At 34.6% G+C, this 16,566-nt stretch overlaps 1 protein-coding gene and 1 pseudogene across 1 annotated transcript in view; one reads left to right on the forward strand and one right to left on the reverse strand.

Moving 5' to 3' along the window:
• Window positions 1–16,566, reverse strand: part of XRCC4 (X-ray repair cross complementing 4) — a 287,206-nt gene that overhangs the window by 185,635 nt on the left and 85,005 nt on the right. The window lies entirely within an intron of this gene.
• On the forward strand, window positions 7,928–8,362 carry LOC102468248 (transcription initiation factor IIA subunit 2 pseudogene; annotated as a pseudogene).

A 16,566-nucleotide genomic window follows, 5' to 3' on the forward strand; every position in this document is an offset into this window, starting at 1 on the left:
CGCAGCCAGCCCGGGTGGGCCGGCGCAGGGCCCCTCCGCCGCCTCACTCGGCGCAGGTCCCCCAGAGCAAACATTTTAATGCAGAAATCTGATGATAAATAATAATCAAGTAATTTCATACAGTTGCATGTTGGATGAAGGAAATAAGATGGGTAATGGGAGAGTGAATAGAGGTCAGAGTAATTTCAGATATATTGGGTCATCAGGAAAGTCATGAAGCATTTTTTGCATAGAAAAACAGAAAAATATGTCATGACTTTCCTGGTGACTTAATAGTAGCAAGTCTTTGCTAAGCAAAATAAATCATATAAAACAAATACTTAAATGATGAAAAGGTGATAGCTCTTAGAAGATCTTCATCTAGGCAGAAATTAAAAAGGTCTGAGGTGACATATTCTAGGAATAAAAGGCCAGTAGGAGAGACCAAAAATGAAGGGGACCACAGAGGCAGTAACACTGGGAAGTCTGACCAAGAACAAGATTATGTAGAACTTTGTAATCCACAGTGAGAAGCTCAAATTCATTCTAATTATAACAGTCACTCAAAGGTTATAGGCAGGAAAATGATGAAAAATTACTTGGTTTCCTCTAAGACGGTCCATATTATCTCAAATTCATGGCACTCACACCCTTGTGCAAGTCCCTGCGACCTGCTCCTAACCAATTGACTATGTTAAAGGTGACATATCATTTCAGTGAACTAAGTGTAGGACTGTAATGTCTGCCTTCTTAGCAGACGGCTCTCTTCACTCGCTTTGATGAAGCTAGCACCCATGTTGGAGTTCATGTGGCAAAGAACTGAGAATGGCCTTGGGTGAATAGTCACATAGGAATAGAAGGAGGCCTCTGACTAACATGCACTATTATATGTGTTCTTTAGATACAGACAGGATGTGTGTGTATGTGCAGGTTTGTGGACACACACACGTGCACACGCACCCATATGCAATGAGATTTACTTCAGGGAATTGGCTCATGCAATTATGAAATCTAGAAAATCCAAAATATGTTGGATAGGCCCTTAGGTCATAGGCACAGGAAGAGTCATTGCCTCAGTTTAAGTCTGAATACCATCCACTGGCAGAATTTCTTCTTGCTTTACCATTATATTTTTCATCTACTTGAGAGTTGTTTTAATGTCTTTTGGTTAAGCTTCCCACTGCTTACTTTTTCAATCATTCTCCCTACACAGTAACTGATAATGGTATAAAAAAGATCTATAGATAGAAATATGAATATAATTGCCTACTCAAATTTTTTTTTTTTAAACATTACCATTTCTATCCCTTCCTTGGTCATTTCAAAACAATTGTATCGTATTTGTAATGAGGTTCGGAACAAACAATTGTAACCTCTGTGTTCAAAGCCATGATTTATCCCATAGAAAAGTTATGAACAATATCTATGTGCTACCTATGATGGAGCTTAAAATAATCCATAACAGAATAACACCTAAGGACACACACAAGAAAAATCTCGACTCTTATGCCAATTTGAATTTGACTTGCATTTTTAAAACAGTTGATTACTTTAACACAGCAGCATACCGGAGTGACTGTGAGAGAGAAAAATCTCACTGGGACTGGAATCACTGTTTTCTGTTGCATAGCTTCTGTTGCTCACAGAAACAGCAAGCAAACACTGGACAAAGTTATAATATGATAAAATGTCATGCTATGTGATACTTAGGAAAAATAACTTAACAGGACATAGCATAAATTATCATGGATCATTTTTTCTAAATTTAAACAAGTTTAGTAACAATTAGGTCTCTCATAACATTCTCTAGGAAAATTAAAACAGTGAAATCTTTTCTTTTTCTGAAGATAAAATTTTGATTCTTTCTCATTTAAAAATATCTGTTACTTCAGCCAACCTCCTTGACCTTTATTCCATAAAAAACACTGAACTGCATTACACTGTACACTGATATTTAAAACTGTAAAGAAACAAAAAAAGTATACAAATTTATTGTGATAACTATACCTTATCAGATATCATAAACTAATAAACTCAAAATAGTGTTCCATAAAAAAATCATAAATATACTAAGGAGCTTTAAATCTCCAATTTAAATAAAATGATAAAATATGAAATCAAGGAAAATATTAATTGTATTTTTGGTCTATGAATTTATTTGTAAATTATATTTATTTTTAAAAGCTTAATAATTTTTAACTCATGGACTACAAATTATTCTGCAATTTTTTTTCATTCAGTAATGTTTACTAAGAAAACAAATTTCTGTCTAAATATTTAAATTTAAAAACGTATTTTGATTTGTTCTATTTACCTGGAAAAAAATTGTTGCAGAAAAAAACATTTTAAATTTTTAAAGATTTTTTAACATGAATAATTAATAAGAAAATTGCCTGTAAGGTACACAAATTAATATCTTTTTATGAAATTAAGAACATTTAGCGAGTGTGATGGATGGTAACCACACATTTAACTGAATGTATTTAAAATTAACATTAAAGTAGTTTCAGTTTGAGTAATAGAAAGTAAACTGTATTAGATTACCCTTCCTGGAGATAATAATGATAAACTCTGGATCAAACAAAAACAAATAAACAAATGAAAACCCAGTAGCAAAAGCAACATGATTTCAAAAGACTGCCAAATAACTGAAGTAGACAGAAATTGGAGGGTATTCAGAGAGTGAGATCCATGTTTACGTGGCTTATCCTGGAAAAGCACACTGAGTCCACATGCGATGCTAGAGTGCAAGTGGAAACCATACTTACTGGCTTGAAATGCCAAAGAATGAAACACACACACACAGATGGCAAAATGTAAGACGATATGTGGATCAATTTAAAATCCATGTAACAGCCAAAAGAGCAAACAGTACAGAGAAGATAGGATTTAAAAGGACGTAAAGGAAAAAAATTCATGAACTGAAAGACTTAAATTTCTATACAGAAAGGGACTACTCAAGATCCAGCACACTGGATTAAAAGCAGACTCACATTAAGACATAGCTTTGGGACCAGCAGGTGGCATGGTGGTTAAGGTGCTGGACACTCCCACGTGGCCAATCATGGTTCGAATCACGGACCTGATGACTTGCTTTCTCACTTTCCCTCTCTCTCTCTTTGTGTCTCTCTCTGGTCAATTAAAATAAATGAATGAATAAATAAAATTAAATAAATAATTATTAAAAAAATAATATCATTAAGTTTCAGAACACTTGTGACAAAAGAGAATATTATTAAAAACTTCCAGAGAAGAGTAAGGAGATGGTGTAGCGGTTACATCACTGGACTCCCACAGTGGTTCAAGTCCCAGACCTGGTGGCTTGAAAATCACGCTGGGCACATGTGTGCATGTCCAAGATATTCGGGAGGAGTATGGAAGAAAAGGGATTCTGGTGTGTCCATCCACCAGGAGTGGGGGATTTTTCACTTTCCCTCTCACTATCTGTCTCTCTCACACACATAAGTGCATGTGTCCTAAGGCAAACATTTCTTTAAAAAAAAAAATCCAGGAAACTAGAATAGCTCCCTTATGAAAGACTAGGTATTAAACTGGCATTGGATTGCTATGACTATGCTGGATACAAGAGCCAATAAATTAATGCCTTCAAAAATGATAAAGACATGTTCAGACAAGAAACTATTAGAGAGTATGTTCCACTAGCGTGACAAAAGAAACCAAGAAAAAGGAAAATGTGGCTTAGTCCATATAAACTGCAATACAAAATATCTTAGATTGGGTAATTTAAAAGGAACAGATTTTATTGCTCATAGTTCTAGAGGCTGGGAAGGACATAACCACATAGTCATCACCTTCTTGCTGGATTCTCATACAGCAGAAGAGAAAAGGGGCCAATGGCTCCCTCAGGCCCCTTTTATCATGGCACCAATTCCACTAATGAGGGCAACACCTCCAAGATCTAATCACTTCTCCCAGTCACATCCTTAATACAGTGACATTGAGGATTAAGGCTCAACATGTAAATACTGGGGCCACAAATATTCAGACCATAGCAACATCAAATAAAAAAACATGGAATTCAGTACAAAAGAAATAAAAAGCAAAACTTCAAAGTGATTGGAAAAGAATCGATATGTATTAATCTATTTATTTTGTCCTCCTTTTTCCTGTATTATTTTATCTAATGATTTTTGGTGACAGGTAATTTTACAATCCAGGATTCAGGTTATATAATAGTCAGGTGTTTGGAGATGCGGGGAATTTCCTCTGAATTAGAAGATAAATATGTACACTCAGGGATGGATAATATTTTCATTTTTTTTCTTTTTTCTTTTTTTTTTGGAGAAGTTTTCACTATAGGGTGCATGCGCTCGCCAGACAGACAGAGAGAGAGAGAGAAATGGAAAGCGAGAAATCACCCCCGGGGGGGATGGCTACACCATAATCCCTTCTCCTCCGTTTCTCCTCTCAGGATCTTGGGCATGCACACACACGCGCCTGGCGTGAGTTTAAGCTGCCGGGTCCGGAACTTGAACCGCGGTTGACTATATGGGAGTCCAGCGACATAGCCATTACTCTAACTGCTGGGCCCAATATTTTCGTTTATTTTTTCTTGTTAGAGAGTACATGTGCTCACTAGAGACAGAGAGAGAAAGAAAAAAACCACCCACATGGGAGATAGTCACACCACAATCCCTTCTCCTCCATTCTCCTCTCAGATTTTTGGCACAGAAATGTACCCAGTATTTTTGTCAAGTCACTGGTCAGGACTCAAGCCATGCAGTTGGACATGTTAGACTCAATGCCTGAAACACACCACCAACTGCTCATGCATAGTGTTTTTCATTTTGAAATGAGCATAAGATCATCTTCATTTAATGGTAAAATAGCTGTACTTTGATATGTAGAAGCAGAAAATTGTATGAAAGTTCAAATATGCATAAGAGGGTATTGAGTGTGTTGGGTAATTGTGGATTATCTGGTTATCTCTCAGTCCACAGCAACACTGACTTCAGTATAGTAATCTCTTTCTGGAATTATGTATGTCTAGCTTATCTGTATTCTATTTTGGCTACTTCAGTTCTCCTGGTAACTCTCTATATTGAATCCCCTCTGCTACAGTAACTACTGGGGTTTATCTCCTGACTGAATCTTGTTTAATATGGATAGTGAAAGGAGATCTCATATAAAAGCTTGAAGCTGGCTTAAGGAGCTACCACTTCAAAGACAGAGAATTCCATTAGAAGTGAGTTACAAAACAAACAAAACATGGATACATTATACAGCATGTCTAAGAACTAAGAAAAAAGAGAGAAAAGTAATACTTAAAGAGCTTAATTATAAATTAGAGATATAAAATTTAAAAATTGATCTTTAGTAAAAATAACTCTAGAAAAAATTTTTAAGAAATGTAATGATGGTCTTGTTCTTGTTGCTTTTTATGGCTGAGTAGTATTCCATAGAGTATATGTGCCATTCTTTTTCAATCCATTCATCCGTGGGCATTTGGGTTGGTTCCACATCTTAGCAATTGTGAATAATGCCACAATAAACATTGATGTGCAAGCACTTTTCCAATTAAGAATTCTTCTGTCCTCTGACAGAAAGTGGATGAATATGGAAGATTTACTCCTGAGTGAAGCAAGCCAGCCTATGAAGGAGAGACATTGTATATCTTCACTTAATATATACTGAGTGTCTGCACTCTATGGCCAAAACTGAATGACTAAAGGTTATAGAAACTTAGTAAATGGTTGTGAATACCAGATACAGTGTGAAAAGAGGGCAAGTGAAGGAGTAGAGGCTGAGGCAGGACATTAAGGAGAAAAATAGAGAGGCAAGGCATTTATGGGACAAAGAAATGGATTATTATCTATTGAAGATAACTTTACAGTACTTTCAACTGGACTGGTGAAAAATGTACACATGTTGGAATATTCACTTGGTAAGCTAAATATATAAAAGAAATTGAAATAAAAAGAAATAAAAATATCAAAAAAAAAGAAACATAATGATGGTACTCCTTATGTTTCCAATGTTGAAAATATTTAAAGAATTACAATAAAAGTATTCAATAGGAGCATATAACATTAATACAAAAATTAAGCTATAACTATATTAGGATGTAAGAAGATTGAGAAGGCATAGTGTTATTGAAGAAAGTGGTAGATTAAGTAAGAAAATTACTCAGTTTACATAATAAAGAGGTAATAGATGACTGAGGAAGGAAAAGAAAACAAAAATAAAAATCAAATAGAAACTCAGGGGTAAAAATTATTGGCAAAAAGAGTTCTGAGTAGAATCAAGGATGGGGTTTAGGGTACAATACTGCCATTTTCTTCACTATAAAATTTGAAGAAGCTGTGTAACTTTAAAAATTAGTAAAAAAAAAATTAGTATGTAGCTTTGATAAGATAAAAATTTACATAAAACAAAACAGTGTTTGAGATAAGGTGACCTAGCTCTACTTTTAAGTTATTGCTATAGCTGTAGAACATTCAATGTTGTAGCAACATCAACAATAGATATTATAGTGCCCTTTTATAGTCTTAATAACTATTCTTTGATATTTCAGGCCAGTCAAATATCTAGATAAACTTCTAAACATTAATAAGACCAAAAGCAAAATTGTACTTTTAGCCAACACATTAAAGTATAATAAATGGACAGTAAGAAAAAAATATGCTAATCAACAGGTCCATTCCTATAATGGAATTTGGAAATTCTTCTTATATTCTTTCACCAAGAATATAAAGGCAAAAATCACATTTGAAATTAGCAGTAATATTTTTTGGGTTCTACCAAAGCAGAAAACTACATCTGATAACTTTTTCTAAATAAAGAATTTTGGGGCTGCTACTGGGCACTCATTTGATAACTTAAGCCACTGAAATTATTTCTACTCATCTAAATCCTTTTCTTAGGAGGTCTATCACCTTGTAATCTAGGCTGCTCTATTGTATTTCATGAATCCCCCTGGCCAGAGTTAAATGGAATAGGTTTGGAATCTGACTCTGGAAGAACCAGTTTATGATGGGTTGAGCCTATGCAGTTCTCCATGAACAACACAAACTAATAGAAAGTCAGTGGTGGGTTCTTGTGGGGTTTCAACAGGCCTGGGACCACAGAAGACTTTATTTATTTATTTATTTTTGTCATGAGAATAATGAAGCTGATAAAATCAGTCTGCACGTACAAGCAAGAATTAAGAGCAGATGCTAAAAAATTGAAGAGTGTCATATGTGACCCCATGTAAACCACAGCTCTATTTAATCTCACTAGATTTTGTGATACCTTTTCCTGACTAATATACTTCCTTAGCATATTCTACTAGCCTCCTCCTTCCCTGCTTGTTCCAAGATAAAATAGAGTAAGTTTTATACAATCCTTACAGCCTAGTCTTATATTTTGGAAAAAGAGTTGCTCTTATTACACTGGATAATTTTTCAAGTTTGTCCTAGATATCATCCTCTCTGACTCTTCAGGGATTATACTTCATTTCTATCTTCATTCAGTAAATAACCAAGAATATGCTATATCCTAGACCTTTTAGAAGCAAAATACCAGATAGTGTGAATGCTTCTTGTCTTCATGACATTTATCATTAAGAAGGAAATACAGATAATTTAACAAGCCATTACAGCAAAGCACAATGGCTGTTATAACAGGGAAGCATTGAGTACTATGGCAATGCAGCAGGCGAATTTATCAATATTTTAGTGGAGTAAACTGACATCATGCTGAAACTTGAAGAATAAGTAAGAGCTAGCCAAACAAGGGGAATAAGGAATACGGGAGGAATACTTCAGCAGAAGGAGTAGCAAATGAAAAGACTCAGAATTAAGAGTGAACATGGGGAGGAGGTGCCTCCTACCCAGGTCCTGGCTGCGCCGTTGGTGTCCGCTCGCGGTGGTAAGCGCCTGTTGCTGGAGAGAGTGGGACCTCAATGCAGGCCTGAGCAAGAAAAACAGTATCTTCCTCCTAAGCCATGACATATCAGTTATACAGAAATATCACCTTGGGGAACAGTCTTCAGGGGAGCCTAGATGAGCTCATACAGTCTCAACAGATTACCCCCCAACTTGCCCTTCAAGTTCTACTTCAGTTTGATAAGGCTATACATTCAGCATTGGCTCAGAGGGTCAGGAACAGAGTCAACTTCAGGGGCTCTCTAAATACGAACAGATTCTGCAATAACGTGTGGACTTCTGTACTGAATGATGTTGAACTCAGAGGGGACAGAACTGATTAAAGTGGATAAAGTGAACATTGTAGCCTGTGACGGTAAAAACACGGACCCCAATACTACAGAATGAATAGGAAAACATGGCTTTTTTATGCTACCTTCTGTTATTATTCATCACTTTTTGAAGAGAAGCACATAGAAGAGACTTTTTAAATTTATTCTAGCATTGCAAAAATGACAACACTGTCTATACTATCAGAGAATTCCAGTAGAAAGAAGCTTAAAACTGTAGCCTCTGACCTTTATTGTACAGCATGAGGAAGCATAACTTTTTTTAATGATAAATCAAAAGTTGTTGCCTACTTAAGAACATTCTGTAATAAACTCATTGTAAAACAAAACAAAAAAGAGTGAACATGGTTAAGACACATTCAAGCCACTGGGAAAAGAACAAATACATACATATATGGGGTCATCAGAAAAGTTAGGACACATTTTTGTAAAGAAAAATTAAAAGAAAAGTGATGCCCTTTCCAACAACCCTCTCACACTCTCTCTCTCTCCACACACACACACACACACACACACACACACACACACACACACACATACACACTGAAGAAATAAAGTATGAGATAGTAAATGATACAGCTGGGGAAACCAAGCAAAGGTCATGAAAGCCACGTCAAAAATCTTTGGTCACTTATCTTTTCTCCAGCATCTGCAGTCTTACCCTTTATTGCATTTTTCTTCCAACCTTTAGTCTGAATGCTTTGCATTTCAAAAATCTCTGTTAATCCCCTAAAACCACTTCCTTCTCTCTACATTCTCCCCTGAAATTCTCTCAAAACCAAAGGACATGTCAGAGTTTTTATTTTACCTGCACAGGCTTGGCTTCTGTGGCACCACATTTTTCTTTCATCCCGCATCCCTCACTGTTGTTTATCAGTCTCCTATTGGACTAGTTTGTATTAGTCCTTAATCACTGGCTGCATTCTCATCTTCAGCTTTTCTTCTTTCTCCCTATTCTCTCCCTCAATGATCTCAAGCATTCTCATTGTTTCACCTACCAAGAATAAGCTGATAAATTCCAAATCTGTATCTGTATCCAGATCCGTATTCTGAGCTTCAAATCCATATATAGCTGAACATTATTAGAACAACACCAGTTTGAACTGCATGGATGCACTTTCACGTGGATTTTTTTAAATAAGCATATTGGAAAATACAGTTCAGCACTATAATGTATTTTCTCTTCTTTATGCTTTTCTTAACTTTTTTTCTCTCTAGCTTACTTTATGCTAAGAATACAGTTTACAGTACACATGACATACAAAATGTATGTTAAATTCAGTAGGCTATTAGTAAAGTTTTTGGGGGGATCAAAAGTTACATGTCGAAGGAACCAGCAGTTAGCATAATGGCTATGTCGCTGGACTCCCACGTAGTCGACCACGGTTCGTGTCCCGGACCCGGTGGCTTAAAACTCACGCTGGGCGCGTGTGCGTGCATGTCCAAGATCCCGAGAGGAGAATGGAGGAGAAGGGATTGCGGCGTGACCATCCCCCCTGGGGGGTGATTTCTCACTTTCTGTCTCTATGTCTCTGTCTATCTGGCGAGCACATGCGCCTTATAGAGAAAAACCTCTCAAAAAAAAAAAAAGTTACATGTCAATTGGTATTGCACAGGGTGTAGTGGGTTGTAGCCCTAACCCCCATATTGTTCAAGGGTCAACTATAATAAACTTCTACCAGAGGCCTCCATTTGGATGTCTCAGAGGATTCTCTCTCTCCCTCTTTGTTGTTGCAGCAAATGCATGTGCCCTATAACAAAAATCTCGGGGGTGGGGGGGGAGATGGAATAAACCTAAAGCTTTTCTAAGACAAGTTTTCTTATTTGCTGATTCTGCTCTTTTGTTTTATACTCATTGCTATTATGTACGCTTTATCTGTTTTTTTACTGAAACATATTTCAAAGGTTGTTTCAAAATAAGAGGGAAATAATCAATTTATTGATAAAGCAGAAAAACAGCATGCTTAATATCACAGAATCACAGAAATAAGAAATAGAAAAAGAGAAACTTGCTAAAATAAAGGATTTCTTATATCTATCAAATCTGCAAACATCACTGTTGTCATCTGCTTATTAATATTACTGTTTATTATATAATATTAATTAACAAATAGATTTAATAAAGTAGATTTAATAACTTCATCTGGAAACTAGATTATATTGTAACTTTATTAATCTTAGTATAAAGAATCATTTCCCAATATTTTCTATGCATATTTTCTATTAAAATTACATATAAACATCTTTCCAAATTAGGCCAAGAAAGAAAGTTATAATTCCATGTTACAAAACACATCCATAGAAGGTAAGTACCAAATACCCCAGCTTACTTCTTAAAAAATTCAAGAAGCTTTCTGCAGCCCTCATCTTGCATTATGTATCATTATCACCTTGCTTTAATTTCCTTTTACCATTTTTTTGCGAACTAAAATTATGGTGACTCTTTTTTTACTTTATGTATTTTGACATTCTGCCTACTCACTCGCAATGAGAAAATGCCATGAGTGATGTTTAACTTCTTTATCAATATTTCCATAGCACCCCAAAAGTACTTATCAGTAGAATAAAAGAGCAAAAGAATTAAGCATAAAAAAATCATTGTCAAAGGTTTAAAATGTTTAATATACCTTATAACTTACACAAGACTCACTGGCCAAGAGAGGCTGGCTGTTACTGCCATCCATTATCTGATTTCGCTTACTGATAATTTTTGAAGCTCAAAATAATTTTATTTTACTCATTGTTTATTTATAAAATGCTATTAATAATTCTTATGCAGCCCTTTTTAAATATACAGATGGCCCCTGCCTTTTGATGGTTCAACTTACAAATTTTCAAATATATAACAGGTCTATCAGGTCATAACCTAAACTTCAGATGGCTTGACTTATGACGTTTTTCCTTTATCAGGGTATTAAATGTAAAAACAAACAAACAAACAATTAATATAATGCTGGTAACACAGATAGATGCCTGTAGCAACACAAAGTACTCCTTAATAATGTGATGCTATGATCATAATTAACTGAGTTGTTCCCACAGGAAAATTCAATGATGAAGGTCCTTTCTTATCAATATCTTACCTTTCAACTAGTCTCAGAATTAGTCTTCTCTTCCTCTTATTTATCCCACTGTCACTCTTGCTTTTGTTACAATCTTTGTTCTTTCTTAGGTAAGCTAATTACAAAGATAAACATTTTTTCTCAAGTTTTTAGAATTTAGCTCAGGATTTATCCAAAACTCCTTGCAGTCCTTTTAGTAACTCTTGGCCTTGTAGTTTATTGTCTATTTATTACCATATTATCTCAACAGAAAGTTGATAAAGTTTCTGAGGAAAAAAACAAATAAACACTGAAAAGCTTATTTATAAAGAAAATGATGCAATGAAATTAAAACAAGACCCAAAGCAACATATATCATTACTAAGGTAACTGTAGCATATGCACATGTATGAAACTAGTAAAGAAAATTAAACTTATTAAATAGAAAAAATAACCAGAATATACAGGGAGCTCAAGCAGATTATCCAGGAAAAAAAAAGAAAAAAAAAAATCAACCCAATTAAAAGATGGGCAAATGAGCCGAAAAGACAACTCTCTAAGGAAGATACATGAACAGTCAAAAAACATGAAAAAATGGTCAACAGCCCTTATAAGAAAAATGCAAATCAAAAGTACAATGAGATACCACTTAACCCCGGTCAAAATGGCTAAGATTAAAATAATAAAGACTGGGACCAGCAGTTAGTGTGATGGTTATGTTGCTGGATTCCCATGTAGTCGACCGCAGTTCGAGTCCTGGACCCGGTGGTTTAAACTCACGACGGGTGCGTGTGCATGCGTGCTTAAGATCCCAAGAGAAGAATGGAGGAGATGGGATTGCCCTGGGGTGTGATTTCTCACTTTCTATCTCTCTGTCTCTTTCTGGCGAGTGCACGTGTCCTATAGGAAAAACCTCTCCAAAAAAAAAAATAAATAATAATAATAATAAATAAATAAAAAAAATAAAGACTGATAAGTGCTGACAAGGCTGTGGTAAAAAGGAACTCTCCTACACTGCTGGTGGGAATGTAAGTTAGTGCAGTATTGTTTTCCATAATTTCCAAATTATGGAAAACAATATGGAGATTCCTCAAAGACCTACCAATAGAACTATGATATGATCCATGATCCAACAATTCCACTCCTAGGTATCTACCCAAAGAATAGGAATGTACTCAGTCGGAAAAAACATTTGCACGTCCCTGTTTACTGGGCATCACAATAACCAAGACATGGAACCAACCCAAATGTATACAAACAGAAAAATGGATTGAAAAAGTGTGGCACATATACACTACAAAAAACCACTAACCACTCAGCCATAAAAAAATAATAATAATAAAAAAAATAAGAGAAACCCTAGCATTTGAAAGTGGACAAATATTGAAGATTTACTTCTAAGTGAAACAAGCCAGACTATGAAAAAGAGACACTGTATGTCTCCACTTAATATATACCAAATGTCTGCACTACATGGCAGAAACTAAAAGTGTAAAGTATGAAGGCATGGAGAGCAACCATGAATTACCAGAGACAGTGTGGGAAGTGGGTCGGAAATGAGGGCAGGTGAGAGGGAAGGAAGCAAGGAAAAAAGAAAAAAGGAAAACATTTAAGAAATAAAAATGGAAAGTTATCTGTTGAAGATAAAATGTATGGTAATATCTTTGACTGATCCAATATACAGTGTATTCTGGGTGGGAAAATTCATTTTGATGCTATAATAATACACAGTGAATGAATGTAAAAAAATAAATTTATAAAAGAAAAGAAAGAAAGAAATAGAAATGATACATTTTTGGCTTACTATATATATAGTTTAGAATGATTTTAAAAGGATACAACCTTATAATAAGCTGAGGAGTATCTGTATATATATATTTACTTTTTCCCAAATATCACTATTATAGAATGAAAGAAAATTTTTATCATTTTAATTTCAAAAATTGTTAATCAAAGAAGCTATAACTGTAATGAAGTAGCATAAAAAGTCTAAAACATACCATAACATTGTTAATACCAAAATAATAGGTAATATTTATTCAGCATTAACTACTATATTACTGGCATTATGTCAGTTAAACACAGAAGTGTCCTGGGAGTTAATAGTAAAACGTTTAATTTTTGAGCTCTGGATCTAAGACTAAGCTAGTATAATGATATATAAAATGTAGCCAATAAGTTTCTATAAGAATTCTATATGAAAACTTGAAATTTCATTGAGCATATTTTCTTTGTTTCCTAATACATATATATCTATATATATCTATACTTTACTAAAGTAAAGAAGTAGTAGAAAGTACAGTGGCATTCTGAAAATATAGTATATACTAAGATACATAATTATATGAAAAATCATATATCTATAGTTATATAGATATATATAGATATATATAGTTATATAGATATATAGATATATAGTTATATAGATATATAGAGATACACACACACACACACACACACACACACATACACAAGGCAATCTACATTGTAGAAAGATGAGTCAAAATATCTATTTTACATAAATGGAAATACAGTAGTAGTATTTTAAATGCCTATTTGTTAATAAATCTATTTTGGAAAAATAAATACCAACTCTGGCTATAATACTATAAACATCAATTTTTAACATTTACAAGATCAAAGTATAGGGGCCATCAGGTGGTGTGGAAGTTAAAGTGCCAGACTCCTACATGGATGACCATGGTTCAAGTCCTAGACCTTGCAGTTTGTTTCCTCGCTTTTCTTCTCTGTCTCTGTCTCTCTCTGGTAAGTGCACAAGCCCTATAGCAAACTTAAAAAATAATAATAATAAATAAAATTAAATAAATAATTCTTTAAAAAAACCCTCCAAGTATAAATATAGCCAAACACAATGTTGAAATACTGCAATACTAAAATTACTCTCTGCAAATGGAATAATGTCATTATTGTATGAAATACCAAGTGTTGTTTGGTAACTATGTAAATAAGTCATGTTACATAGAATAGCACCTTGGTATGAGCAAATATTAAAACCAGAAATGTAATTTCAGTTAGATCCAAAAGACATCAACTGTTCTGGCATACTCCAATTTCACTTCTGTGAACTCCTTTTTATGAAGCAATCTCAAATAAGAACATTTACCCATTGCCAAAAAAAAAAAATAAAGTTGTTCAAATATTATAGCAGTTATTGTATGTTGACAACTCAGTAATAATTCATTCAATGGGGTGCTAAAGGATGAATCCCTAAAACTAAAGTAAAGAAGTAGTAGAAAGTACAGTGGCATTCTGAAAACATAGTATATACTAAGATACATAATTATATGAAAAATCATAGCCACAGGGAAACATCATCAGATACAAAATGAGTATTTCACGAAACTTTTAAATGGATCATTTTTCTTTGTATGATTCAAAAAGTCAGATGAAAGATTTATGTTCAACTATTAGAAATGCCTTGGCACGTACTGTCATGGTTACAAGGGAGGGAAGCATTTCCTTTAATAAACCTATTCACAAACTACAGAATATAGGTTCTCCAAAAATTATCATACTTGTATAAATTAGTGTTAAGCTCTAAACCTAAGTAAGAAGGGCCATATTGTCTGGTGTGCCTTCACATACAGACCCCATTCCTGGAAAGGCAGCTCCCACAGGTTCATTTAACTTTAAAAATTAAATAAGTAAGCATATATTAATCCATGGCAACCTTTTAGAAGTTCACACGTTAGACAAATTCAAATTTGCCACCCAGGCATTACTACCTAGATGAATTCACAAGCCAAAGGAAATCATAGAAGGATTAGGTACAAAAATGACTGTCTGCTTTTGAAGTGATTTGACCTAAAATTTTACCGAAGGCATCCTATACACTAAGGGAAAGCAATTGTCAAATTCCATTTCCCCTTAGAACTACCAAGGAAGGGGGCCAGCAGCAGGGAGCATGGTGGTTAAGGGTGCTGGACTCCCACATGGCTGATGTGGTTCAAGTACTGGACCTGGGGGCTTGCTTACTCACTTCCCACCCCTCCCCCACTATCACTCTCTCACTCTGTCCCTCTCTGGTTAAATTAAAAATAAATAAATACACCCATTTAAATAAAATTATAAAAAAAAGAACTACCAAGGAAGTAGATATTTTAAACAAATAGAAGGCAGTGTACAGCAGGTTAGACAGTTCTCCTCAACTTAACACACCTAAAATTATAGTTCACTGCACACTAGTCTTATAAAATTGAGAAGCCAGGAATGACTGAGGACCAATAGGCTCTATTTCATTCTTTCTTATCTTCCCCTTAGCTAACATGCTTTTTTTTGGTATGAATATTTTTAATATCTACAAAGGTCATCTGTGTATATCTCTTCTTTATGATCTTAGAAAATCTGGCCAACTGGACTCTATAATATAGAAAAATTTTCTGAAGTTGTTTGTTTGGAATAGTTACCTCAAAAACAAATGCCTCTCAGGATCTTGGGGACCTTGGGGATATGGCGTGAGTTTAAGCCACTGGATCAGGGGCTTGAACCGCGGTCGGCTACATGGGAGTCCAGTGACATAGCCATTACACCAAGAGGTCTGGTATTATCTGTTGAAGATATTTTGTAGTTTTATCAACTGTATTAGGGAGTAATGTTCACCTGTTGAAATATCCACTTTGTAAGACAAATAATAATGTGATTGAATGTATGGAAGAAAATGAAAAAGAAAGAAAGAAAGAAAGAAAGAAAGAAAGAAAGAAAGAAAGAAAGAAAGAAATATCCTAAATTAATGCACTGGCTCTGTGTAGTAACACTAAATTCAGCAGGCAAAGACATTTATGAAGAAGTAACAGTTACGTATCATGAGAAATAGTACAAATGAGTGCTCATTAAATCATATAAAATATTTTTGATAGGTAGACCAGTCTCAGAATAGATAAGCACATTTGAGGGGAAACAGCAGCACCATGAAAAATTAACCAAGATATCAATGAAAAGGACCATAATCAGGGTTCCAGTATTAGGACTGACACAGCTAGTATTTCAGCCTTATAGTCTATGGTTATGTCCTAATGATACCTCAGTTCCTAAAATCCCCTACTGTGCCATGGTCATCTTGTAATTAATTCAACAGAAAGATGTAAAGAGAATAAGAACTACTTTTATGCATTTTTTCCATGAATGTGGATTGAATATTATAATAACAAATCAAAAAATCTTAGAATAATATCTAAAAGTAAAACCAGAGAGTATCACAAATAGTGACTGTTGCTGGAACAAAAACATAAAACATTTTCTTGTAGACAATTTGCGTCATCACTACGAGCTACCACTGAAAAAGAGAACAGTCCAGAATGTGTCAAACCT

This window comes from Tupaia chinensis, unplaced genomic scaffold, assembly GCF_000334495.1.
Source record: "Tupaia chinensis unplaced genomic scaffold, TupChi_1.0 Scaffold000099_1, whole genome shotgun sequence".
NCBI lineage: Eukaryota > Metazoa > Chordata > Mammalia > Scandentia > Tupaiidae > Tupaia > Tupaia belangeri.